The sequence below is a fragment of the Sylvia atricapilla genome, chromosome Z, assembly GCF_009819655.1.
Source record: "Sylvia atricapilla isolate bSylAtr1 chromosome Z, bSylAtr1.pri, whole genome shotgun sequence".
In the NCBI taxonomy this organism is placed as follows: Eukaryota; Metazoa; Chordata; class Aves; order Passeriformes; family Sylviidae; genus Sylvia; species Sylvia atricapilla.
This window is the reverse complement of record NC_089174.1, coordinates 59,712,531-59,738,699: the sequence shown is the minus strand read 5'-3', so window position 1 is coordinate 59,738,699 and position 26,169 is coordinate 59,712,531.

The following is a 26,169-nucleotide window of genomic DNA, read 5'->3' as shown; positions in this document are numbered from 1 at the left end:
AATGTAGAGCATATGAGAAAAGAGAAAGGAGACATGGTTCTGTTGCTATTGGCAAACAATATCTAAAAAATTGTGGCTGACAAAGTCCTTGTGGCTTTCAAGGACTTCTTCCTCATACAGTTCTACAGATCATTTGAATTAGGATGAAGTCTCACACTATGAGATGCCTGTCTCAGCTGGGAAGCCATAACTTATGGCCAAAGTTGACAAAGAATGACTTTCTGAACACTCTATTAGCTTTAATTTTTAATAATTTTTTTTAACGTGGCTGCTTCTCAGCAGCTTCAAAAGAAACTTGAACAGGCTGTCCTAAAGGAGGGCTTTGCATTGAAGCAAAAGGCAAGAAGGCAGGAAGGCAGGCAGGAAGGCAGGAAGGTCACACCATTATGTGACCAAGGGCAACATTTTTTTATTTGCTCCCATTTTCCCTTTACCTGGCAACACAGTAGCTCCTTATTGTCACATCTCCAAATTAGATTTCTGGTCTATCTACTATGTCAGCTGCATAGAGGTCAAGTAGTTAGCTTTGGAGCTTGAAAGCATAGTCCACTCCTGTTTTTTAGAATGTCTAATTTTCTTTTTAGCATGTTTTCAACCTAAGCTAAACTCTCCTAGCTCTGACACTGCAGGTGTCATGGAGGATGCTTGTGACCACAAAGTACCATTTGCAAGGCAATGAACAATTTCTAAAGGATTGAATCTGCTGCTTAGGACAGTATGATCTTACCTTTCAGTTATTGAAGATGAGAATTGCTTGATATAAATCACTGGCTAAATGAGGATCATATGGGAAAGAGGCAATCATTGGATGTGTAACTGAAAGAATTGTAATTATATTAGATATGTGAAAGATGGATCTCACTGCTAATATCAGTTTTTTCTTTACACGCAAATGTTTTGCTTTTGTGGACATCCTTTCATATTAAATTGGAAAGATGTGCTAATACTTCAATTTTTTAAATTATATTCCAGATTAGTTAAATAGCATGTTGTATTTTGTTATTCACCATGAGAAATGCAGCCTTCAGAATCTTGAGTCCTCTCTCAGAAACAAAAAAAGTGCTTTGAATAATTTCTAGATAGATTAGAAAGAGTGAATCAAGACCTGAATTCTGATCCTCCAAAACAATGTACCTGGTAAGTACACTGCACATTCGTCCTGTGGGATAGTGTGGAAACAAAGTTCAGTTATTAGAACTCTTGCGAGATCTCTCAGTTCAGACTATTCTCTGAAAGTTCTAAAGTTGTGTCAAATATACATTCCAAAAAAATGAGAGATTTTTAGTTTGCATTTTTTCTCTTGCCACCAGCTCCTCTTTAAAATCACCAAACCACCAAAATATTTTTTGTAAAGTTCCTTCCTTCCTGCCTTCCTGCCTTCCTACTTGCCTCCCACCCTCCTTTCCCTCTTCTCCTTTCTTTTCTTTCCTCCTTTCCTTTCTCCCTCCAAAGGACTCACCAGTCTCCTGAAAAATCAGAGCTTCTGTCAACTGGTTTGCTGACAAAAAGGTAGGTATTCCTGAGTATCCATATAATCTTTTTCCCACTCCTACCACCTCCTTCTCCTCCACGGATAAACTGTTAAAATCAGGGGCTGCAGGTTCATCCTTTAACGTGTCCCCTCAGGCACACAGGATCTCCCAATGATGCTGAAGCTCCTCGTGCCTACTTGTATAGGCCTTAATCTTTTGTCCTGTTTTTGGTTATCTGATGCCTGGCCTTCTTCACTAATATATATACACTCTTCACTATACATGTACATGTATATATACTTTTCCTGGCTCTCTTTCAGTTTAGAAGTTCATAAATAGTGGGTTCATCAACTTCATAGATTTTCTGTTTTTAGAAAAGGAGACATAAGGAGGGAGAGAAGAAAACTATAAAATAAAGGGTAGCTGTAGAGTACATGCATACAAATGCTTGATTAACTCTCTCCTAGAAATAAACTTGGTTCAGTGAGTTTCACCCTAGTAAATTACTTTCTGATCTATTTGTAATGCTTGCTAGAAGATGCTTTCATCTTCTGTAAACACCAAGTTTGAATTCCAGGCCTTCGTTGATCATTAGGATGCACACTTAGAAATGCTACAAACTCAAATACAAACTTTCCCCCACATGATTCCTTTTTTAACCCCATGAACTCTACATTTGAAATTAGGAGTATCAGGTTCTTTACTGAGATAAATATTTAGTGGTACAGATATTGTTTGTTGAGTCACTTCTTATCATCTGACTAATATAATGTGCCTTGTCTTCCTAGATGTCCTCAATCAACAGATATTTATTCCTCAAATCTTAAAACATTCTTTGACTCAGAACCCCCAAAAGTACCCATTTTTAATTCCCTTCCTCCAAAGAAAGTATTTTGAATTTTGTGTTTTCTTAAACCAAAGAATTCTACACTTTTCTATTGTTGTCAGTGCAACGAGAAGTGTAAGCTTATTCTGAAAATGGGGTTAATAATGCTGCAGTGCAAAACTGCTTGACAGATTCTGTTTAACACTGTGAAGTGACTGACATCCAGTTCAAACGATTAGTGAAAGTGACAGCATAGGTGACTGAAGATATAAATGGTTTAGTCAAAATAAATGACAAATATTTTCACAATTTTTCCCCATAAGATTTTTATTCTTTTAATAAAAACAATATCCTGGGCATTTTCAATATCTCTTTATACAGATTGAAAAAAAAGGTATTATTTTCTTATCAGTGATTTCATGTTTGGCCTGTATGTGTCCCAATCACAGTAGTCAGTTCTGGCTCTTTGTCACAAGCACAAGACCGTAGGCACTAATTCACTTTTCTCACGTGAGCTGTTCTCTTCTAACATGCGTGTACTTCTATGATCTGAAAAATCTTCACTGATTAAAAACATCTGCCCTTCGAATATCAGCTCTAAATGAGCAACAAAGCAGACTGGATATTTCCTGAGAATTGTAGCATTAAAGAGTTGCAGATGAGATTAAAGTACTCTCCATATGAAATAATATTCAGTATTGGAATTGTTCCGTTGTACTCAACTTTGTCATGAAAATGCTTCTGTGACTTTTAGAAGCAGTCTTTTAAAGCACTTGAGCCAGGAGATGACATCAAACAAACAATAAAACAAACAACCCCCCCTCCCCCAAACGAACAAACAAAATGCCATCAGGAGGGTCAGCTCACATTTCACCTCATTGTAGAGAGAAGTGCAATTCTAAAGTTTATTCCTAGGGTCCTCCTTCTTTGCCTTTTTGAGGATGGGTGTAACATCAGCTTTCCTCCAGTCATCAGGTGCCTGTCCCATCTGCCATTACTTTTCAAAGATGACAGACAATGGCTTAGTAAAAACATCTGCCAGCTCCTTTAGCATGCTCAGCATCATGGCCCATGGATATACGGGTGTTGAGTCTGTCCAGACAATCTCGAACCCAACTTTATGACCAAGGGGAAGTCTTCCTTTCTCCAGCCTTATTCTCTTAATTCTCTTAGCTGGGATTCATGATAGTCAGCCTCAACACTAAAGACAGAGGCAAAGAAGGCATTAAGTATTTCTGTCTTCTCTGTATCTTCCATCACCAGGGCACCCACAGATTCAGCAGTGGTCTCACATTTTCCCTATTCCTCCCTTTGCTGCTGATGTACTTGTAGAAGCCCTGCTTGTTTTCCTGATATCCCTTGCCAGACTCAATTCCAAGTGAGCCTTGGCCTTTCCTGTCAAATCCCTGTATATTTTGAGGATGTTCCTAGAGTCCTCCCATGTAGCCTGTCCCTTTTTCCACATCCCATAAATTTTTTCCTTGTGTTTGAGATTTACTAGAATTCCCTTCTCACCTATGCAGGTCTCCTGCCCCTTTTGCCTGATTTCTTACTCATGAGAGTACACTGGTGTTGAACTTGGAGGAAGTGATGCTAGAATATGGACCAGCTCTCATGGACATCTTTCTCTTCTAGATCCCCATTCCAGGGGATTCTTCTATGTAGGTCTTTGAAGAGGTGGAAGTTAGCTCTCCAGAAGTTTAGGGATCTAGTCCTGCTTGCTGGTTTGTTTTTTTTTGTTTCCATGCAGGATCCTGAGTTCCACCATCTCATGGTCACTATGGCAAAGGCTGCCCCCAAACCTTCATATCTTCAACCAATCCCTCCTGGTTTGTTAGTACAAGGTCCAGCAACACACCTTTTCTTGTTGGCTTTTTCACTACTTGTGTCTGCATCATCAGAGGTCTGTGGGAACTTCCTGGACTTTGTATGCCCAGCCATTTTGTCCCTCCAATAAATATCAGGGAAGTTGAAGTCCCTCAGGAGAAACAGGGATGTGACTCTGAGGCTAATTCCAGCTGTTCACAGAAAGCCTCATAAACTTCCTCTTCCTTACTACAGGTGGTCTGTAGTAAACACCCTCAACAGTCATCCATATTAATCTGTCCCTCAATTCTCACCCATAAGTTCTCAACTCTTTTGTCTGCCCCTGCAAAAAGTTCAGTGAATTCCAGTTCCTCTCTCCTCCTTCAGTTCTTTTTTTTCCTTTTCGCTTGCCTGGTGTCCTCAGTCTTTCTCTTTCTCTTTCTCTTTCTCTTTCTCTTTCTCTTTCTCTTTCTCTTTCTCTTTCTCTTTCTCTTTCTCTTTCTCTTTCTCTTTCTCTTTCTCTTTCTCTTTCTCTTTCTCTTTCTCTTTCTCTCTCTCTTTCTCTCTCTCTTTCTCTCTTTCTCTCTTTCTCTATTTCTCTCTTTCTCTATTTCTCTCTTTCTCTCTTTCTCTCTTTCTTGTTCTCTTTCTTTTTTCCTTCCTTCCTTCCTTCCTTCCTTCCTTCCTTCCTTCCTTCCTTCCTTCCTTCCTTCCTTCCTTCCTTCCTTCCTTCCTTCCTCCTTCCTTTCCTTCCCACCTCTGCATCTCTCATTTTATTTTTCTCTATTTCTGTATTTTATTTTTTTCTCTTTCTTTTATTCTGTCTTCACTGTTATATAATAAGTTCCAGATATACCATAATTAAGGCCCTAGAAACCTTCACAATGAAAGCTTCAATGAAAGTTAGTTTAAGTCAAAAGGAATTTCATCAGTAACTTAATTTAATTTGTAAGCACATCACATGTATTATTTTCATAAATAAAACAAAAAACACCTACCAATTTGTAAATGTCAGTGTACACATTCATAAACTTCCTGTAAATGTACAACAAAGCCTTCTAGACTGGAAAAGCATGTTTGACTCTCATCAGTTTTGTTAATGAAGAAATGAGGTGCAGATATATTAGAAGAGAAATTATTGTGCTGCAGATAGCGCCTGAGAAGAACTGAAGTAATAGTATGAAAATATTAAACAAAAGAGATGAGAAGTATTTCCTATTTTATGGTTTTGGCAAAGCACTGCTTATGTATAACACAGAAACAAACAATTTTAAAAAGTACAATGATCTTAAACTGTACTTCAAATGAAAATATGCATGTCTTAACAGAAAGCATGTACCATTTTCAGCAATGATGATTGAGTATGGCACTAATTTTATTTTTTTTTAAGGATAGTGCTTGTGGAACAAAAAAGAAACCTGTTTAATAGTTTACATCAATTACTCATGATTGGACCTATTTCAAGACATTTTCCATGAAAGACTTCCAAATGTTGCAAACACATAAGAGTTAAAAAGTAAAACAAATCAGTCTTCAAGAAATCACCACTAACCTGAACTGAAGGACATCAACAGAAAAACATAGTCAGAAGGCATCATACATGTCCAATATATCAATCAGCATTCAACTGAACATGATACCACAGTAGGTGAAGATATACTAATGTCTCTTACCATCAATCAATATACCTCCTACTTTGGTAAGAGGAAATGATGAGAAATATGTCTGTTTATAGAGAATATTCAGGGTGCGCTAGGATAAACACAGCTTTCAAGTTTCTTGACTGTACCCATGAAACAGTTTCTTCATAGACAAAATTAGTCAATGACCTTATTCTTTAAAAACCATGAGCCCCTTTCACAGTGCACACTGCAGCTGTAATGCTTATATAAAATCCTTTGAGCTAGTATGACTTTCACTAGTTTTTTAAGCAGTTTTAGTATTTTTTTCACTGTTGCTAGAAGTACTGATAATACATTAGACAAGACATCCATAAAAGATGTCATATTTGTCCTGAATAACAGTGATGTGAAGAAGAGGAGAAAGCATGTCAACATCATTCCATTTCCATTATGTTCGTTTCATACTGTTTTATAATTCTTTTAATTTAAGCCACTCCCCGAAAAATCTTTTTAGAGCACTGCACAAATTTGGCACTGCACCCTCCCCTTTCTAAGAAGATCTGTTCAAGCAAAAGTTCCGCATACATGCACTTTAATTTTGATATTACACAAACAAAATGAAAATTCCCATTCCTGCTTTTTGTTTGCAGTGTGGATTTGGAAAGATTAGGATATTCAAAACCAGACTAATCTTCTTATGCTATACTTAGTGATGCGTTAATGGCTGTTCATGATAATTTTGGGAGAACTTTACAGTGTTACTTTCTAGATCTACAGATTGAACTCTGATTTTAACAGAGTGCTCAGTGGCCATTTGACTTTAATTGTCTTGTTCTCACTGTGTCACTGACATCAACTTGTTTGTCTTAAATGACCTTTAACACTTTAAGGAAAACAACATCCATCTGCTCCATGGTCTCCTTTTTTGCCCACATTTTTTCTAGCAGCAAAGTCAGTTCTAGAGTAGAAACAATTTTTTTTCAGTCTGGGTTTCACCCAGATGTGCCAAGTAGATTTCTGTTTCATTCCAAGGCTTTCACATGAGAGGAGCAAGAAGTACACCTTCTCCAGTATAAATAAAATGTGACACTTCCTGAATCAAGCTCTTCCAAAGGAAGGATCAAAATATTTGAAGATAAAATCACCTATCACATTTTCTTAGTTTCCCTTCAAAATCTGAAGCTGACTATGATCTGTGGGCCAAGTGAACTATTTGTTGGGAACTATGAAACTATTTATTTATCTGTCTATTGCCCTAGCTCTAGCAGTCACAGTGGGTATTTTAGCTGCTTGTAAACTAAAGGCCAAGGATCATAAAGATTTAAAACAAAATTCTTGTTAGACTCATAGGAACTTTGTTTCTGCTTGACAGCTGTTCTAGCAGTATCCGTGTTGCAGGAAAACCAGGCATGGTAGTAGACTGAATTTTTTTTTAGTCTGCCTGATATCTTAAAAAACCTGTATTTTTTAAATCAACTGTTCCAAATATCCATAGTAAGTCTTTCACTCATATAACTCTTGTGTACTATTGCTGACAACTTATGAACCTATTTTCCTAAAAAAAAAACCAAACTCAACCTAAACATTATGATGACTGTAGAATTAAAACTCACATTGTCTCATAACTATTTAAAGTTAGTTGAGAGACCATGGCTTCCTCTGTGACTGAATTGTCATCCTCTCATAATTTTGAGTTTGAGGATGTCATAGCATCTTTTGAAGCAATATAATGCTGTCAGAGACTGACAAATTATCATGCAGGCCACAATTCTGCTTAGCAAAGCGCTCAGCTTTTCTCTCATTATCATTCCAGATAAGGAAACACCTTTGCTTCTGATTTTCTTAAACCACACCAGCAGGCAAGGAGTGCACTAAACTCTTCAAAGGCAGCTGCCCTTAACCTTTTATGTTTCAGTACTTTTCTTTTATAATTCCTTTTAACCGAACTTAAAAGTTCCTGCTCACTTCATTGCCAGTCCCAGGGCAGGTTTGATATATAGCACTTCAGACAGGATCTGTTTTGCCCTTCACAGCTATCGACTGTTCCTATAAGGCTGCAGTTCTTCTGAGAATATATGTACACACAGAAACACACATGAAGACACACATATGCATCGTGGATTTACAGCACCACAGCACTGTATCTTATCTCAGGAGACAGCCCACTCCTGTTGCTTTTCAGGTTGGCTACAGCAGATGGCCTGGGGAGGGACATGTCCAGGCGAGTTTGAATATATCCAAGGATGGGGAATTCCTCAACCCTGGGAAATCTTTGCCTGAGTTTGATTCTACCATCACATCAAAAAAGGGGTTTTTTAACGTTTAACTGGTATTCTGGATTTTTTTTTTTTTTAATTTTTTTTTTTTTTTTTTTTTTTTTTTTAGTTTGTGCTCTCTTCACATCACTAGACTACTGAAAAGAGTCTGGTACGCCCAATATAATATTTATATATTTTTATGATCTCTCTGAGCCCATTCTTCTCCAGATTAGCTCTCCCAATGATCCTACCTCCCCCCCCCTCCCCCACATGACAAATGCTCCAATCCCTTCAACATCTTCGTGATCCTCTGCTGGTCACTTTTTAGTGTGTCTGTTTGTCTCTGGGAAGCCCAGATCTTAATACAGCCCATGGATGTGGCAGAGATTGGATAGAGAACAAGAATCTAGTCCTTTGGTCTGCAGACAGTGGTCTTCCTAATGAACCCAACAGGATTGCTGGCCTTCTTTCTGGGAAGGGCATAAAGTTTGACCATGGTCAGTGTGGTGCCCACCGGGATTATTTGTCACATCCCCTTCCTAGTTATTGAGGTGTGGTATACTGCCATGCAGTTCCATGGATCCTTCTTTTTACTATTCGTGGAAACAGGAATGACACTTGCATTCCTAAAGCCCTAGAATGATGTATAAACTGAGGGATAAAGATAAAATTCCTAGGTATGGAAATTCCATGGCGGTACAAGTACGCAATAACTGTGCTTTGTGGACATAGCTCAGGCTGTTAAGGATGTTCTGGTTGGTGAGGAAGTGGAGTCCTTCATTCCTCTCCCCAGAAAATTCAAGATGGCAGCTGTGTGGTTGGATAGGGACAGGCACTCGGAAGATACCTGTTGTAACGGGAAGAGCAGAACACTCCAACCCCCCAAAGATAAGCTATCACCACAAGAATGTAAGCTCTACTAACATGTGCCAGTACTTTTCCATTCTCCCTTCTAACCCAGGAAATGTACCAAGACCCCTCTGACGTAGTGAAAGACCCCAGAGTATATAAACTGCATGTTTGAGATAATAAAGGCTTTTGTAACCATCCACCAAATTGGTGTAAGCGTTGTTACTAAGCCTGGCGACACCATGCAAGCAATGTGTACGCTGTGCTGTCGGTCCTAAAAACCAGGCCACCCCGTTGCAGAAAAGAAACAGCAACACAGCTGTGAAGAATAACTCATCTTTCCTAAATGCAATCATGCATGTGGGCTTGAAAGAACCATCTCCTCTCACTTCTTTGTGATATTAAGTACATACCTGAAAGTACATGTAATGTAGCATTGATTATGAAGGTTTCTGCATTTATCAGTCAAGATCCTCTTCAAACTGTAATCGACATTACAACGTTTTACAACTGACTACAGATTTTTCAGCTACAATATACTGCTGTCAGCACAAGGGCAACATTTTCACCTTTCCCACTTCTCATGAAACCTAAGTCCTTCATTTACTTCCATGGCTGTGAACTAAAGGTGACAGGTCTGCATGCTTTTTGATCACAATTATGACCTAAGGGAGCTGCAAGGAAGAGAAGAAAGGGGTTTTTTGCATTTTGGGGTTTTTTTGAAGTCACAATATTTCTGAACATAACAGTTGGAATTGAGGTTGAAAGAGCTCAGATTTTATGTTAGGAAAGCTAGTTGTATACTTGGATGAATGAATGAAACTTCACTTCCTAGACTGTGGACACATTCTCTGATGTCTGATAGAGTGTATCACTGCTGATAGACTTCTTTTTCTTTAAATTAGATTATTAATACCTTCTGTGCTTTATGTGGCTATTCTTTCTTAATGATGCTTCAGTGTATGCTGTTTCCTTAAGCAAGGAAATATTTTTCATTCACTTGCTTTCATTAGTTCTACCCCTTTGAATTCTGCAATCTTTTGATGATTTTCAATGACATTTGGAAAACAATTCAAAAAAAGGAAAAAAGAAGAAGGAGGCTACATACATAATATGAAGGGGAAAACCAGTTTTAAATTTGAACCACAGATTTTGCCTAAGGAAATGATACACCTCTAGCCTCATTTCAGGGGGTAAATGTAAGTACACACTGTGATGCTACACATGGACAGAGAGAATTTTTGGAGTGAGAAGAGGCAGGTCTTTTTTCTCTTCCATATATTCCATATACTTTGTCACTTGTGTCAGCTTCTGAAGGATAAAAATAAGAAAACAGTAGGCTTTAGCTCCTACCTTACTCTTAAATAGTTGCAAAGTGCTTTCCATGCTTATGGATTACAAATAGATTATACACAGGCCAAGCTCTTCCATCTTCCCTCACACAAACAAAATCAGAGGGCATTAGAAGTGGAGCACTTTTGTGGCAGGTCTAATTTTTGGGTATACATGATTGTTTATGTTCAGTTGCATTCTGAACACAATCATTTCATGATTATCCTGAGAAACATCAGCTGAACTCACAGTAAACACTTGTACCCAATACCTTTACACTTCCAACACTGCTTCTGGTGTTTGCCTCTCCTAGAAGGAGACAATTCTGTCTTGCAGGTGAGTCACAGCCTTGACAAGTAATCTCTTCTTTCCAAACAAATCTTTCAGCTACCTATATTCAGTCTAGTATCATCTAGGTGTCCTAAAGTCTATAAATATTGGCTGTATAACATTGCTGGGATCAATGCTATTTTCTCTGTAAATTTTGAAAACCATTAGTGTTAAGATCTTATCCACTAGGTATCCTATTCTGATATTTGTCTCGGCTACTTCTGGTGCTAGAATTCCTACTTTAGTAAAAGAGATACCTATTTTCAAGTTTTTCTCAAGTTCTTGTCTTCAGTATTTTATATTGCTGACACTAACTTCAAGACACTTCAGAAACACAAACTCTTCTAAAGTGAAGAACAGGACAAAAAAAGTGCCCTCAAAACTCATAGGAGAGGTACCAGATAGTTCTAGCTACTTTCTAATAGGACTTTAAATACATATAGATTCAAACCCACCCAGAACAAGAAATGACAATCCAAAGCCAGAACAAATTGCTTTCCAACATATATTACTAAAAAAAGGTCTGATGAAATTTTCCTGGTGTCTTCCATGCCACCATGCCTTCTAACCTGCAAGTCATAGCTTAAATCTGCAAGACAATTAATCTTTCAAAAATTAAATCAGGAAAATACATTTGAATGTTGGTTTTATGTCCAAGGCTTCGGAGTAGACCTTTGTGTTTTCTGTACATATGACCACAAATAAACTCAGTATCAGATCAGGTCCACTGAAAATCTTAGATTTAGTACTTTGGAAGACAATTTACTGTGTCAAGGAAACATGCAGATTTTTCTTAGTTATACAGTACCAACTGATTTGTATCTCATATATATATAAAGAACTAAATAAGGAAAATTTCCCTTGTGTCCTCTATAACCCTTTTTCCCTTGATATTGTTGTTCATAATCACCACTGTATGAACTCATGGATGACACCTGTCTAGCTTTTCTACATTAAGAGATAAAGCTTCAATTATTATGCTGAATTAAAGAGAGAGGTTGATTTACCAGTGTTGAAGTTGCTGTCACTGTGTGACCCATATAAAATGTTGTCCTCTGAAAACTTAAGGATAAATAAAAGCAACATTTGCTTGTCAAAGCATACTTCAAAAGCTTTTGAAGTAAACCCCACACCATACTAGAAAATACAGCATTTGAAGTACCACCGGAAGCAGATGGGTCATGGACCTGAACTAATACCAGTTGAAGTCAGCAAAATTGTTTCCATTTTCATCAAAAAAATTACAATCAACTTTAAAAGATGAAGTTCCATGTTATAGATTTATTAACAATTGAAGAGTTTTTTGTTCCTTGCTAATACTTGGAAAACTGCAGTTTTGCCTGTCAGAAAATACAGGAGTTCGTTACACAGACCATTACAAGGACTAGAGAAGTTGACAGTGACAAAATTTCTGTGGAAAAATACCAACTGCAGAGTTGTTGTTTGCAGAAAGATGTTTGTTTCTGTCACCTCAATGAGAATGATGTTTAAAAGCACAGGGAAATAATGCGGTATTTATAGAGTTTAAATTAAAAATAATATAAAAAAGTGAGTCCAGTAGACAAAGGTACCTTTCCGACCTGTGATCTAAGCAAAAGGTCTAGCAAATGCAACTAAAAGGCTGTGTGGGCAGTTTTATAATTTAAAGTTTTTTTAGGAGTAGGGGGCAATGACAGGCATCTAGATCTGAAATGGTAGAGCAAAGTGAACTACGGTGTAGCAACACAGTAACTGCCAAATTTAAACTACTGATCTGAATCCTACTCTTGAAGGAAAGGACATTTGATTCTTCCATTTCTCAGAAAGCTTTCCTGATCTCCACAGTCTCTCAAAGATGACTGAGTGTGATTCTCACAATTACATAGCTCAGCTCCCCCAGTCGCTGTTCACATGCCATTAGGATGTGTGCTTGTGTGAAGTCAGCTTGCTTAAATGCTCACTGGTGTGATCTTTCTACAACTGAGGAAAACTTTCAAATAGGCCAAGCTTTCCCACTGGTCTCAGGGGCCTGGAAATTGTTACAGGCTTGTCTTACCAATAAAGACTGAGCTGAAGAAGGCACCGAGTATCTTGGTTTTTTATCCACTCCTTATTCCCAGATCTCTTCCATGTTCATCAGTAGATGTTCCCATGAGGACCATTTGCAGCTGATATACCTGTAGAAATCTTCTTGTGTTTCTTAATGCTCTAGGTTTTATTCCAGACAGGCTTTATCTTTTTTAATCCCACACAATTCTGCACTCAGATAGTGTCTCTTTCTATTCTTCCCAGATCACCTCTCTTTCTTTATGTTTTCTTGGAAGCAACTTGTCCAGCCATGCATCCTTCTGTTATTTTTGCTTTATTTCCCACAGATAGGGGTTAACCATTCCTGAGCCTGAAGTAAGTGATACTGGAAAAATCAGTGAGCTCTCCTGGACTCCTCTCCATAACCATTTTCCATGGGACTCTTCAAGCCAGTCCTTGAAGATGTCAAAAGCTACTCTCACAAAGTCCAGAGCTGTGATCTTTTTTTGTGCCTCACTCCCTCCTCTCAGGATTAGAGATGAATTTCACCACTTTGGAGTCACTGCAGTTAAGGCTGCCTTTGCCCTTCATGCCCTCAGTGAGCCATTCCTTGTTTGTGAGTGCAAGGTTCAACACAGTTCCTCTTCTCATTAGCTCCTCTACCTTTTAGGTAACTGCCGTTGATGCTCTTCAGGGACATAATGCAGTGCTTTTTTATTCTGCTCCGGTGTTTCTTCAGAAGATATTAGGGTACTTGAATTTACCTGTGGAAAGCATGACCTGTGAATTTGAAGTAAAATTCTAGACTCATCTACTTGTTCTTCCTGAAGAATAACTATTATGTCACCCTTATTGATCTGCTCTTTAAGCCTTACTCATAAGTTCTCATTTGGCTTATTATCCATCTCCCCAGTCTGAATCATAGAATAGCTTGGATTGGAAAGGACTTCAAAGAGATCTGATTCCAACCCTCTTTCCATGGATGAGGATACATTTCACTAGACCAGTCTTCTCAGTGCTCTGGCCAATCTGTCTTTAAACATTTTAAGGGATAGGGCATCCAGAACTTCTTCAGGAAATCTGTTCCAGATCCTCACCACCCTGACCGTAAAGAGTTTTTTTCTTTACTGTTTAATCTAAACCCACTCTTTTTTAGTTTAAAACCACTTCCCCCTGTCCTTCTACTAGGTTTTTACTAGGACATACCCTTGTAGGAAGTTTCCCTCTCTCCTTTCTTGTAGGTTTCCTTCAGGTACTGGCAGGATGCACTTAGGTCACCCCTTCTCTTTTCCACACTGAACAATCCAAATTCTCTCAGGTTTTCCACACAGGAGAGATGCTCAATCTCTTTGATTATGTGGGTGGCCTTCTTCAACATCTCGATGTCCTTCCTGCTGGAGATCCTAATTTAAATCCTTTTTTACTGGTTCAGTCTTACTGGCAAAGGTACCTTCATCCTGCTTAGTGAGGTGTACCCCACCTCTTCCAAGTGGGTGTTGATCCTTGAAGAGGTACCCATAGTCATAGAAAGCAGTTTTGTTGCTGACACCAACTCTGCAAATAATTGCTGATACACAGTCTTTCTCCATAGACCCTTTCCCATCAGCAGAAGGACTGAGGAACACAATGCTTGGGCCCTTACTTCCCACACCGTCAGGACTCTCCAGTAATTTTTGACACACTATAGGTTGCCATTGGCGTACATATGGAAAAAAAGCTTGTTAGAAGTAAAAGTCTGCAATACTTCTCACCTCTTTTGGACGCAGCATCTGGTCAAGTTACTCAAATAGCTTGAAGTTACTCAAATAATTCACAGGAATGCCTCAAGAGTCTTCAGTGACTTCCCTAGTTTATCTGGAAGGTCTTGAAGCAGGATCAATGAAGTGTTTCATGTACTTCTGTGTTGACTGCCTCTGTTACCAACATTGGAGGGAAGAAATAAAATAAACCAGTCTTTGATAAAAACCATTTGATGTTTCTATCCAACATCACCTGTACCCTACACTGATGTGGTGGTGTATTTTGCTCATGTTTCTGTATGATTTGTTCGATAAGATTTTACATGATGGTTTGTTCTGTAACCCCCTATGTTTCCCCCTGTATGGTTTACCCCATGTTCAGTTTTATGTCAATCATTGGTTATATAACCTCCTGATCCTGTCTGTCACTCTGGGGCCTCTCCCTGTGTCCAGAAAATTCCAGGGAAGGTGTCGAGTGATTGGGCAGGATCCAGACTTTCCCCTCCTATTGTGTTTTGTATGGTTGTTGCCCATGTCTATTATGTGAAGAGCCACACCCTTACTGTACCCCACTGGTCCTTGACTGAACCCTCCCCTGTGTCACACCCCCTGTTAAAACTCACAGCAGAGAGGGGCTCATGGTCTCTCTGATGCTGGTGTCCCGGGGTGAGGACTCCACGTCCTGAGCCTCCAATAAACTCGGTTGGATTTACCCCTCGAGAGTCCCTCCTTTCATTTCCTTCGCCATAGCTACGCTGCACTCCCGGCAAGCCAAGGACCACTGTGTTGCTGTGGTGCCAGGGCTGGCCAGACAGGCAACACAGGAGCCCCCAGCAGGCACCCCTGCAGAGGCTGGCGCCCCAACGTGGGGCTGTCAGGGAGTGATTCTGACAGCGTGGCAGTGTAGTGGCTGACGCAGTTTGGCCCTGCAGCTGCGGGACCCTGCGGAGTGGCTCCGGACCGGAGAGAGCCAGCAGCACAGTACACACCACCAGTCGCAGCAGCCCTCTTTGGGTGCACTCCTGGTGGAGGAGGAAGGGAGCTCCTTTTGCACCCGGAGGAGTCTTCCTCAGCAGGGAATCACAGGACTGCTCCTTTTTGTCTGCGTGCCGGAGGTTTTGGTAAGTGTGTGCAGCCCCCCCCGGGGAATAGAATCAGGGCTTGGGAAGCCTCAAGGCTTTTAGCCTTTGGAGGCAGACTGCGCGGTCCCTGGGAGGGAAAAGGGGGGAGACCCTTTCCCTTTTTGCCTTCTCTAAGCAGTTTCTTCCCTCCGGTCGCAATTTTCTTTTGCTTTAGTCTGTTTAATTCTCGTTGCTTTCTCGTTGTTTTTTGTTACAACCGACACCCTGAGGGCGTGGGCTTAGGTGCCTGACTCGGTTTTAAGTGTTTTGAGGGTTTTGCTTTTTGGTTTAAGATTTTTGTTGAAGCAGTTTTCCTTTGGGAAGGGCCGTCAATTTTAACATCAAGCCGAGATGGGTGCAAGGCTCTCGACTGCCCAGAAAGGAGTTTTGTACAAAGTTATGGGTATTTTGACTGTTGGCAATGTTAATTTTTCAAAGGGAGAACTGAAAAGGTTTGTCAGGCTGCTCTTCCTCCACTTCCCTCACACCTCCTCTGAACTAGTAAGCGCCATTCCATTTTGGGATGGTGCGTGCTCTAAATTCATCTAATTGGCTCAGTCAGGGGACATAAAAGAAGCAAAATTTTTGTTTTGGCCTCAGCAAATTAGAGTGCTCTACAAGGAGCAAAAGGAGTGGAGAAAGGGCAAACCTGCAATTCTCCCAGGTTTAGTTCAAGTTCAAATCCCCCTTCTCTCTCTCCTAACCCTGAACCCCCTCGTTCCAAGGCAGGCATTCTCAAGGGAGCAGCGGGGAGCCGAGCCCCCGTCAGCCCTGGCTCCCCTAGAATGCCGAAGTCCCCCCACCCGGGCAGTCCTGGCCAGACTGCTCGGGGTTCCTGTGGTAGCCCTGGCCAGGCTACTCGGGATTTTTCCCTTCCCCGATCCTACCCCATGAATAAGCCCCGAGTTCGTTTTAGTTTGGCTGGGGGGTGAGTTGCCACAAAATGGCGCCCTCAGCCTTGATTCTCAAAATGGCGGGGGCCGCATGGCAGGGTCCTCCTCCCTGTCCTCTCTTCCCGCCTTTTCTCCTTCTCCTTCCCATAACCCCTTTCGTTCCCTGACCAACCCCTTCCTTTCTGGAGCCCCTCCTACCTCACAGAATTTGTCTCCACCCTTCTCCCAGGCTCCTCCTCCTTGGCAGTCTTCTCCCTCGCGTCCCTCCCATCGACTGGCCCCTCGTGTGATGTCATCAGGGTGCCAAACCACTCCCCTGGGTGCCCAAGGCCATGCCCACCTTCCGATTCCCACGCTCCCCCTTCCGGTTCCCACGCTCCCCCTCCCGGTTCCCATGCTCGCCCTTCCGGTTCCCACACTCCCCCTTCCGGTTCCCATGGTTGGAGCTCGGAAGAGGATGAGCTGGAACTGGAAGATTCAGGCCAGGACCTGACACCATCCCATCTCTTGCTCCGGTTACACACTGGCGGTCAAGAGGTGGAAATGCTACCACCCCGTCCTGGCAGCCCCTCTCGCCTAATGTAGTGAAGGATATATGTAAGGCCCTCAAGGAATATGGACGGGATAGTCCATATTTCAGGGGAGTGTTGAATGCTCAGCTGACCGGGAGTGTAGTAGTCCCATATGATCTAAAATACCTTTTCCGATCCCTCCTTAATGCAACAGAGTATAGGGCTTGGGAGAGATCGTAGAAACGTATTTTAAAGGACACCCTCCTGAGTCTATTAGAGGATCCTGCTACGTCAATAGACAAGAAAGGGGTTGACCTCACCCTCGACCATCTGAGCGGTGAAGGCCAGTGGGCAGAGGCAAGGGTGCAGGCCTCAGATATCCCACCCCCCGTCCTTGTAAAAATCACAGAGGCGGCAGAAAGGGCTTTTTTCAAAATGCAGCCCGCGGATCCCCTCCCTCACCATTCAAAGATTTTCCAGGGCCCTGTAGAGCCGTTTATACAATTTGTGGAGCATCTCACAAAGGCCATCGAAATCCAAGTCTGCAGAGAGGCAACTTGTGAGGAGGTCTTGGAGCAATTGGCATTCGCAAACGCTAACGAGAAGTGTTGAGCAGCGATACTCACACTGCCACTGAACCCTCCTCCCACACTGGACGATATGCTGGAAGTCTGCGAACAGAGAGTTCCACTAATAGGCCCTTCAGGAGAGCAGAGGAAAGGGAGACCTGCTGCCGCTGCCACCGTAGACGCTGGACCATCAAATGCTCCACCAGCCCCACGCACTCCGGCCCAAAGGAAGCGCTCCTTCCAGGGAGCTGCTGACAGGCCTTGCGCGCTGTGTGGGAAAGGGGGACACTGGTGCCAGAAATGTCCCTTAAAAAGGGAATTCGATAAGTTCAGGGACGAAAAGGGAAAAGGGAGGAATGGCGACAACCGTCCTATACATCAAAAAAACTAGGGGCCGAGCACGGGACCACCCAGAGCGATGACCAAAATCGGGTGGCCCGAGCCAAAGAGGGGGGGGGAAAGGGTAAAAAATCAGGACATGACAAAATACCAATTCTTTCCACAGATCCTCTCCAGGATCCACCTAACTGGACAAGACACCTAATATTACCATCTCCATCCGTCACCTTGACGACTGACTCCCGGTACGAGCCTTTCCGGTTGAGCCTTGTTGAGCCGCTCCACCTGCGGGATCGGGATTGGCACACCGCTGTGGTGGCCAGAGAACGGCAAGGTACATGGCATCGTATTGAGGGAAAGTTTGTCGTCATTGGGGATTGTAAACATACACCTCAGGAGATAGAAGTTGCTCCAGGGTTGATAACATCCGACCCTGAGCGCTTCGTCTTATGGCTGCACTGTCTAAACCTACCAACCTTCCTCCCCAAGGGGCAAATCATCGCCCAGGTCATTCCAGCAGATGTGGATGCCACCCCGCAGGTGAACGCGGTAAGGGCGATTGGGGAGGATAAACCCAAAGAAACATGCAAGCTTACGGTGGGTGGGGAGACCACCACTGTAGAGGGTCTCCTAGACACTGGCGCAGATGTGACGATTATACCAGAAAAACTGTGGCCGTCACATTGGGCCTTGCAAAGAGTGGCTGGACACGTTAAAGGTGTAGGGGGTCTGCAATTGGCCAGACAATCAAAGAGCATGGTACAAATTGAGGGGCCGAAAGGACAATTGGCAACCCTTCATCCTTTTGTTTTGGACTATGAGGCACCCCTGTGGGGGAGAGACCTGATGGCCCAGTGGGGAGTCACAACTGACATATCCGACCCTCCCAAGGAATTTTGGGCTGCGGTCACTGAGAAGCGCCCCATCCAGAAACTGAATTGGAAAACAAATGACCCAGTATGGGTGGAACAGTGGCCGCTATCGAACCAGAAATTGAAGGCGCTTAATGAGCTCGTGGAGGAGCAGCTCAAGAAGGGCAACATCGAGGAGACCACTTCCCTGTGGAACTCTCCGGTGTTCGTCGTTCAAAAATCAGATAAAACCAGGTGGCGCCTCCTCCACGACCTCCGGAAAATTAATGAAGTTATTGAGAATATGGGTTCTCTCCAACCAGGGATGCCCTCCCCAACCATGCTACCCCGAAATTGGAATTTGGCTGTTATAGACATTAAGGATTGTTTCTTCCAAATTCCTTTACACCCTGACGATGCCCCACGCTTTGCCTTCTCGGTTCCTACCATTAACCGAGAGGCCCCTTGGAAGAGGTACCATTGGAAAGTTTTGCCTCAGGGCATGAAAAACAGCCCAGTCATATGCCAGTGGTATGTCTCTTCCCTGCTGTCCCCAGTCCGTGCAGCCGCACGCGAGGCCATTATCCATCATTACATGGATGATGTGCTCGTGTGCGCCCCAACCGATGACCTGCTGACCCACGCGCTTGACCCGACAGTGACTGCACTGGTTGCTGCAGGGTTCGAACTGCGGGAGTCCAAGATTCAGAAGATGCTGCCCTGGAAGTACTTGGGGCTGGAAATCGGTAAGCGGACCATTGTTCTGCAAAAATTGGCCATTAAAACCAAAATTACGACTCTTGCGGATGTCCACCAGCTGTGTGGAGCTTTAAACTGGGTGAGGCCTTGGCTGGGTCTATCCACCAAAGATCTAGCCCCTCTTTTCAATTTATTGAAAGGGGGAGAGGGGCTGAGTTCCCCTAGGTCACTCACCCCAGAGGCAAGGAAAGCCCTGGAAAGGGTCCAGACAGCCATGTCCACAAGGCAGGCCAGCAGGTGTGACCCTGGCCTGTCATTCAGATTCATCATATTAGGACAATTGCCACACCTACACGGGGTGATATTTCAATGGGACAAGAAAGTTGCCACCATTCCTAAAAAGGACCGAGGCGGAGAAGATCCTCTTCTGATTATAGAGTGGGTCTTTCTCAGACACCAGAGGTCCAAAAGGATGATGCGGCCACAGGAGCTGATGGCGGATCTAATCCGGAAGGCCAGAGTCCGGCTTAGAGAACTGGCCAGCTGCGATTTTGAGTGTATTCATGTGCCAATTAGGTCAAGATGGGCCAAATTGCTAAGGCAATGTTGGAACATCTGCTTCAAGAGAATGAAGCGCTGCAGTTTGCACTGGACAACTACTCGGGACAAATTTCTATCCATCAGCCTGCCCATAAAATTTTCAATCAGGATGCACAATTCAAATTGGCTTTAGAGAGTGTTCAGAGTAAAAGGCCTCTGGATGCCTTGATCATTTTTACAGATGCGTCCGGAAGGTCCCACAAGTCAGTGATGACTTGGAAAGACCCTCAAACTCAGCAGTGGGAGTCAGATGTTGCAGAAGTTGAGGGATCACCTCAAGTTGCTGAGTTGGCCGCAGTCATCAGGGGTTTCGAGAGGTTCTCTGAACCATTCAATTTAGTAAGTGATTCGGCCTATGTAGCTGGAGTAGTGTCCAGAGCAGAGAGGTCCATTCTGCAGGAGGTGCCCAACATTGTGTTATTTGAGTTGCTCTCAAAATTGGTTAAGCTGGTCTCCCACCGAGAGCACTCATTTTACGTGATGCACATCAGGTCACACACGGATCTGCCTGGGTTCATTGCGGAGGGAAACAGGAGGGCGGATGCTCTCACTGCTCCTGCCGAAATGGCCCCACTGCCGAACATCTTTGAGCAAGCCAAGATCAGTCACCAGCTCTTCCACCAGAACGCGCCAGGCCTGGTTCGACGTTTCTGCCTCACCCGAGACCAGGCCAAGGCGATTGTGGCCGCCTGTCCCAATTGCCAGAAACATGCCCTCCCCACCATGAGTGCGGGAGTGAATCCCCAGGGACTCAACAGCTGTGAGGTGTGGCAGACAGACGTCACACACTTCCCTCAGTTTGGGAAATTGAAGTATGTGCACGTCTCGGTGGACACCTTGTCAGGCACTGTCTACGCCTCTGCCCACACAGGGGAGAAGTCTGCAGATGCTATTAAGCATCTAATTCAGGCTTTCTCCTGCCTGGGCATCCCAAAGTCCCTCAAAACCGACAATGGCCCTGCATACAAATCCAGGGAATTCTGCAGTTTCCTGCAGCAGTGGGGTGTGGAACATAAGACCGGCATCCCCCACTCCCCGACAGGCCAAGTGATCGTGGAAAGGACTCATTTAAATCTAAAGAGAGTCCTATGTCAACAGCAGCAGGTTCTTAAAATCAAACCTCCCTCGGTGCGACTTGCCCGGGCCTTGTTTACTTTAAATTTTTTGAACTGTTCATTTGATTCCCTAAACTCGCCTATCATTAAGCACTTTGGGGTGAGCGGACAACTGGCTCTCCGGGAAAGGCCGAAGGTCCTCATCAAGGACCCGGGGACCTTGGGAACGGAGGGACTGCATGATTTGGTTACCTGGGGGCGCGGGTACGCCTAAGTCTCCACGCCCGCCAGCTTGCAGTGGGTCCCCTCTAAGTGGGTGAGGCCCTACGTCCCCAAGGCCTCTGACAAACAGGTGTCCCAGGTGTCGGTGGCCTCCTGGAGAAGGAAGAGAAAGGAGATCTGTCCGGAGTAAGGGTTCCTTTTCCGTTTGACCCCAGGTGTGGCTCTTCCTTTTAATTGTGTTTAATCTTAAGTTCTCCTTAGGTTGGCGATAATGAGACCAGTCCAGATGAGGACCCCCAGAGCAGCCTACCTCCTGCGAGCTGCAATCGTTGCCAGTCTCCTGCGGCTGACCCAACTATGGATTGTTCCTCAGCCGAAAGCAAATATGTGGAAGACCCTCGCGAAAGCAGTAGGACAGGACCACATCTGCTTGTCCTTGGCTGCCGCCCAAGACCCCATGTCGTCCTGCCTCGTGGGGATCCCTTTCCAGGAGGGAGAGCTTCCCCCCGCTCTCCTCCAATGGAAAAGCAAGTACAACAGTAAGGCCCCCAGTCGTATTGCCCGTGCTTCTGTTGTTTTGTCCTCCTCGGTTTATGCCTCCCATCACCGTTCCCAACAACAACCTGTTGAAATTGGTCGCCGTCCAAATTTCATTGAAACCGGCCTCGACCGGAAAATTACCCTCCCGGTGACCAACCCCCTGGTCCTTTGGCACGATTGGGTTTCAGGCCTAAACCCAGCCCCCGAGGGGCTACAGGAGCTGGACCTCTTGGGCTCTGCCAAAGCTTTCTTTTGTGTTCAATTTGTATCTACCCCGCCCAAAGGCCAGGAAAAGTCTTTCACCCATGTATTTCAGTTTAAGAATGTGTACACCGCTGGAACGTGGTGCGATCAAATCGCCCACGTAAAGATGGCGTCCACTCTTAATGATAAACCCCTCTCCCTACCCAAAGGTGCCTTCCTTATTTGTGGAGACCAGGCATGGCCAGGCATCCCCCTTCGCCTGATCGGAGGTCCTTGTACAATTGGCAAGCTGGGGCTGTTTACCCCCAATAAAACTCAAATTATGGATTGGATTTACAAAAATTCCTCAAGGCCTGCAACAGTCCAAAAAAATGATCTGGCAAATCTCGACCCGGACTGTGATTCGGACATAATCCACTGGTCCAGGGCCAAAGCTACTGCAGTGACAGTTTTTCTGCCCTGGGTCTCTGTGGCCAAAACCATGGGAGAATTCAGCCGATTGGAGTGTTGGGTGGCTAAACAAGCCAATTTAACCTCCACTGCTCTATCGGACCTCCTATCTGATGAGGAAATAACGCGGCAGGCGACTCTACAAAACAGGGCGGCCATAGACTACTTGCTACTCCTCCACCAACACTCCTGTGAGGAGTTTGAGGGCCTCTGCTGTTTTAACCTATCATCCAAAGCTGAGAACATCCATGATTCCATCTCGAAAATCAAGAACATGGTGAGCTCCATTAAAAAGGAGACAGGAGACTGGTTCGACCAGATTCTTAGGAACTGGGATCTTTCCAGCTGGACTGGCTCAATTATAAAGACTGGACTACTGATTTTGTTTATAACAATTACCATTTCGATTGCATTTGGACTAATTAAAAGACTTATTTATAGACTGCTTTCTTTTTCCACCACACCCCCTGACGTTAACCATGCTGCAGTCCCCTCGGCACCAGAAGAAGCAGAGGTGGAAGCGTCGGGAGAATTGGAGGACGAAGAAAACCGCGTCCCAGAGGAAGAAGGGCAGTGGCCAGTCCCCTTTGAGAACTGGCCCACTAACCAGCAATGGTTTGGGAACTTGTACCCTAACTCAGAGTACTTGGCCCCTCAACCGCAATTCTCCTCATTTTAATAATAAAATAAGGGGGAGATGTGGTGGTGTATTTTGCTCATGTTTCTGTATGATTTGTTCGATAAGATTTTACATAATTGTTTGTTCTGTAACCCCCTATGTTTCCCCCTGTATGGTTTACCCCATGTTTGGTTTTATGTCAATCATTGGTTATATAACCTTCTGGTCCTGTCTGTCACTCTGGGGCCTCTCCTTGTGTCCAGAAAATTCCAGGGAAGGTATCGAGTGATTGGGCAGGATCCAGACTTTCCCCTCCTATTGTGTTTTGTATGGTTGTTGCCCATGTCTATTATGTGAAGAGCCACACCCTTACTGTACCCCACTGGTCCTTGACTGAACCCTCCCCTGTGTCACACCCCCTGTTAAAACTCACAGCACAGAGGGGCTCGTGGTCTCTCTGATGCTGGTGTCCCGGGGTGAGGACTCCACGTCCTGAGCCTCCAATAAACTCGGTTGGATTTACCCCTCGAGAGTCCCTCCTTTCATTTCCTTTGCCATAGCCAAGCTGCACTCCCGGCAAGCCAAGAACCACTGTGTTGCTGTGGTGCCAGGGCTGGCCGGACAGGCAACACAGGCGCCCCCAGCAGGCACCCCTGCACTCTGACCTCATGCCTTTCCCTCGATCTCAAAACCTTCCACTCAAATGGCCTTCTGCTCATTTACCCCAAAGGGGAGTGGGTATCCAAAGGTGCTCCTGATCTACTCTTTGTGGCACCTCACATACTCAATGACCTCATTCACTCTTTCCACTTTGCGGGTCAACAGAAAAAACTTCCATAAAATCTAACTACAGTGCTTGTGTAAGCCAGGAACACTTACTACTAGCTTAAAGAGAGCCCTTTCTACACAGAGGGCCCTGCAGTTTTATTTTTAGTACATGGATTTCTACATACCACAAAGTCCCTCCAGATTCCAGGTGATTGGGATCACTTCCTATTTATCAGAAGACTGCAAGAAGACTCAGTTTTCTGGGTCTGGCTGCTAACCATATTTCTGTCACTTCTGACTGATTATATCAGCTCATAAATGAGCTCTTGGAGTAGACTGAAGTAAAATGCCCCCATAACAGCCAATCAGAGAAACTGAATTTGAAAACAAAAAAAATCAGAAAACCCTTCCAATCTCCCCACCCCAAACCTAGCCAAATCAAACCAAATCACACCACAAAAAACTGAGGAAGATAAAGTGAAATAATGAAAGAGAAAGAAACATGCATTTTTTGGTTTTCATCACCATCAGAGTTACATGATCTCTCTCCTTACCTGCATGGTTGCTTTCCTTGATCCTAAAATACATAGTTCTCAGGCTGTATTTCCCCAAAAGGGCCCGTTCTGCTCATCTGCCTTTGGTCTTTCTGCTTTGACACCACTCAGAAACTGCAGTCATACTTTGTTGTTTTGTTTTCCCCTTTCTTTCCCTATTACAAGCCTATTAACCTCTTCCTAATTGAGAAAGTCAGATTATAAAATTGGCAAAATGAAGGACTAGTTATCCTCTATGGTGAGGCAAAAATCTTTGTGGTTAAACTGATGGTGTGGCCATGCTTTTCAGCCTCCCTAACTACTTTGTTCAGTCAGGAATTATTATATAACTATATTATTCCACAGACACCCACCAAAAATTAGTGGCAGAAGTATACCTATTGGTCTTGCTTACAAGTGTACTTGTTTCTTGCTTACTTCTTTATGCTTATATCAGCCTGAATGTTAATTAAAACACATACCTAATTTCTGCAGTTGGAATAGATGGATGATCTGTGTACTGGCTCTGATTGGGATGAGGTACTTTGAGATAAGGATGGCCAAAGAGTATCAAAATCCTCATATCCAAATCCTTGCTTAATCTTTCCTTTCAAGGCTATTTCCTAAGGACACTAACATGTCCTAAGTAGTTTCATAAATGGTAGCTTCCTTTGTTATATTGGAGAACTGATCTTATAATAGTTTTTCATTCTGTTCTCCTAAATCCCATTAATTTAATTACAGTTTCCAGCATTCTTTTTATTCTAAATGACATTCAACCTGTTGGTGCTATTGGCTTATTTTGTGCTACATGCTGCCACACAACATTTGCTCTAACACCATCTTTTGTAATCAGGTCAAGTAACTGTAAAATATTTCCTTTAATGACTGATTCTATGGATCCATCATGGCCTCTCAGAGCTAATTCTTTCTCTCTAGACACAGAAGATAATTATGTCTATTACTGTCTAAAATAACATATTTAATTGACAGTCATTTTCTGAAGATGCCCATTAGTTCAATGGCACCTCAGCTTCCATGTGACAGGGATTGAGTATATAATTTATTTATCCTTGAAACCACAGTGCAACACTAAAACCTGATGAACAGTAAAGCACAATTTTCTACTCTGTTTTTCAGCATGCTTTAAGAGAGACTAAAGAATGCTAAATAATCTTGACACTTAGAGGAGCTAGGAGAGCAGAGGTACTCAGGAAGTTTGTGAATGGCCTACAAGATATTGATGGCCTTTGTCAGTTGATTCACAAGGACAGGGAAAAATGAAATTCGACATAGCATCGTATGTGAAAAGTTGAGAGAGATAATTCTACTAGCAGATGCTAATTTATCTGTGCATGTTCAGATAGTGCCAGTTTCATACAAGGTCAGAGTCCTTGCAACATAGTAATCACTATAAGGTAGCTATTTATATTTAGTTGAAGACTTTGCATTGTGCTGCCTCCCAGATTATGCCTTCAAGTAAGAGAAAAAAAATTAAAAAACCATAAAAAAGCCCACACCAAAAACAAAAGCAAAAAAGCACCTTCCTGTATAAGCTATAGACTGTGTATAATTTCATTTGTTCTTCCAGAGACTTCCTGCGTTATTTTATGTAACACTAAGTCCTCCTTCCATGCTCGTTCCCTCAAATCAGCACTTAGCCTGGAAAGACACCTGGTTACTCTGTTTTTTTAACTCTGGGTGTTACTCTAAATTTGTTTATAAATGAAAACTTTATTTTAGGGGTTTTGGAGTGTTGTGTGCTTTGGTTTTTTGGTTTCATTTGTTTGGAGATTTTTGTTGGTTGGTTGATTGGTTGGTTGGGGTTTTTAGTAAATTTGACTTATTTGTGTCCTCTTTGATAAATTTAGTGTACTCAAAGCCTCATTTTTTTTCTTTCAGTTTGACCAGTTTTGATAATCTGTTTGTAAGGCTTACTTTCCTACTGCCTAA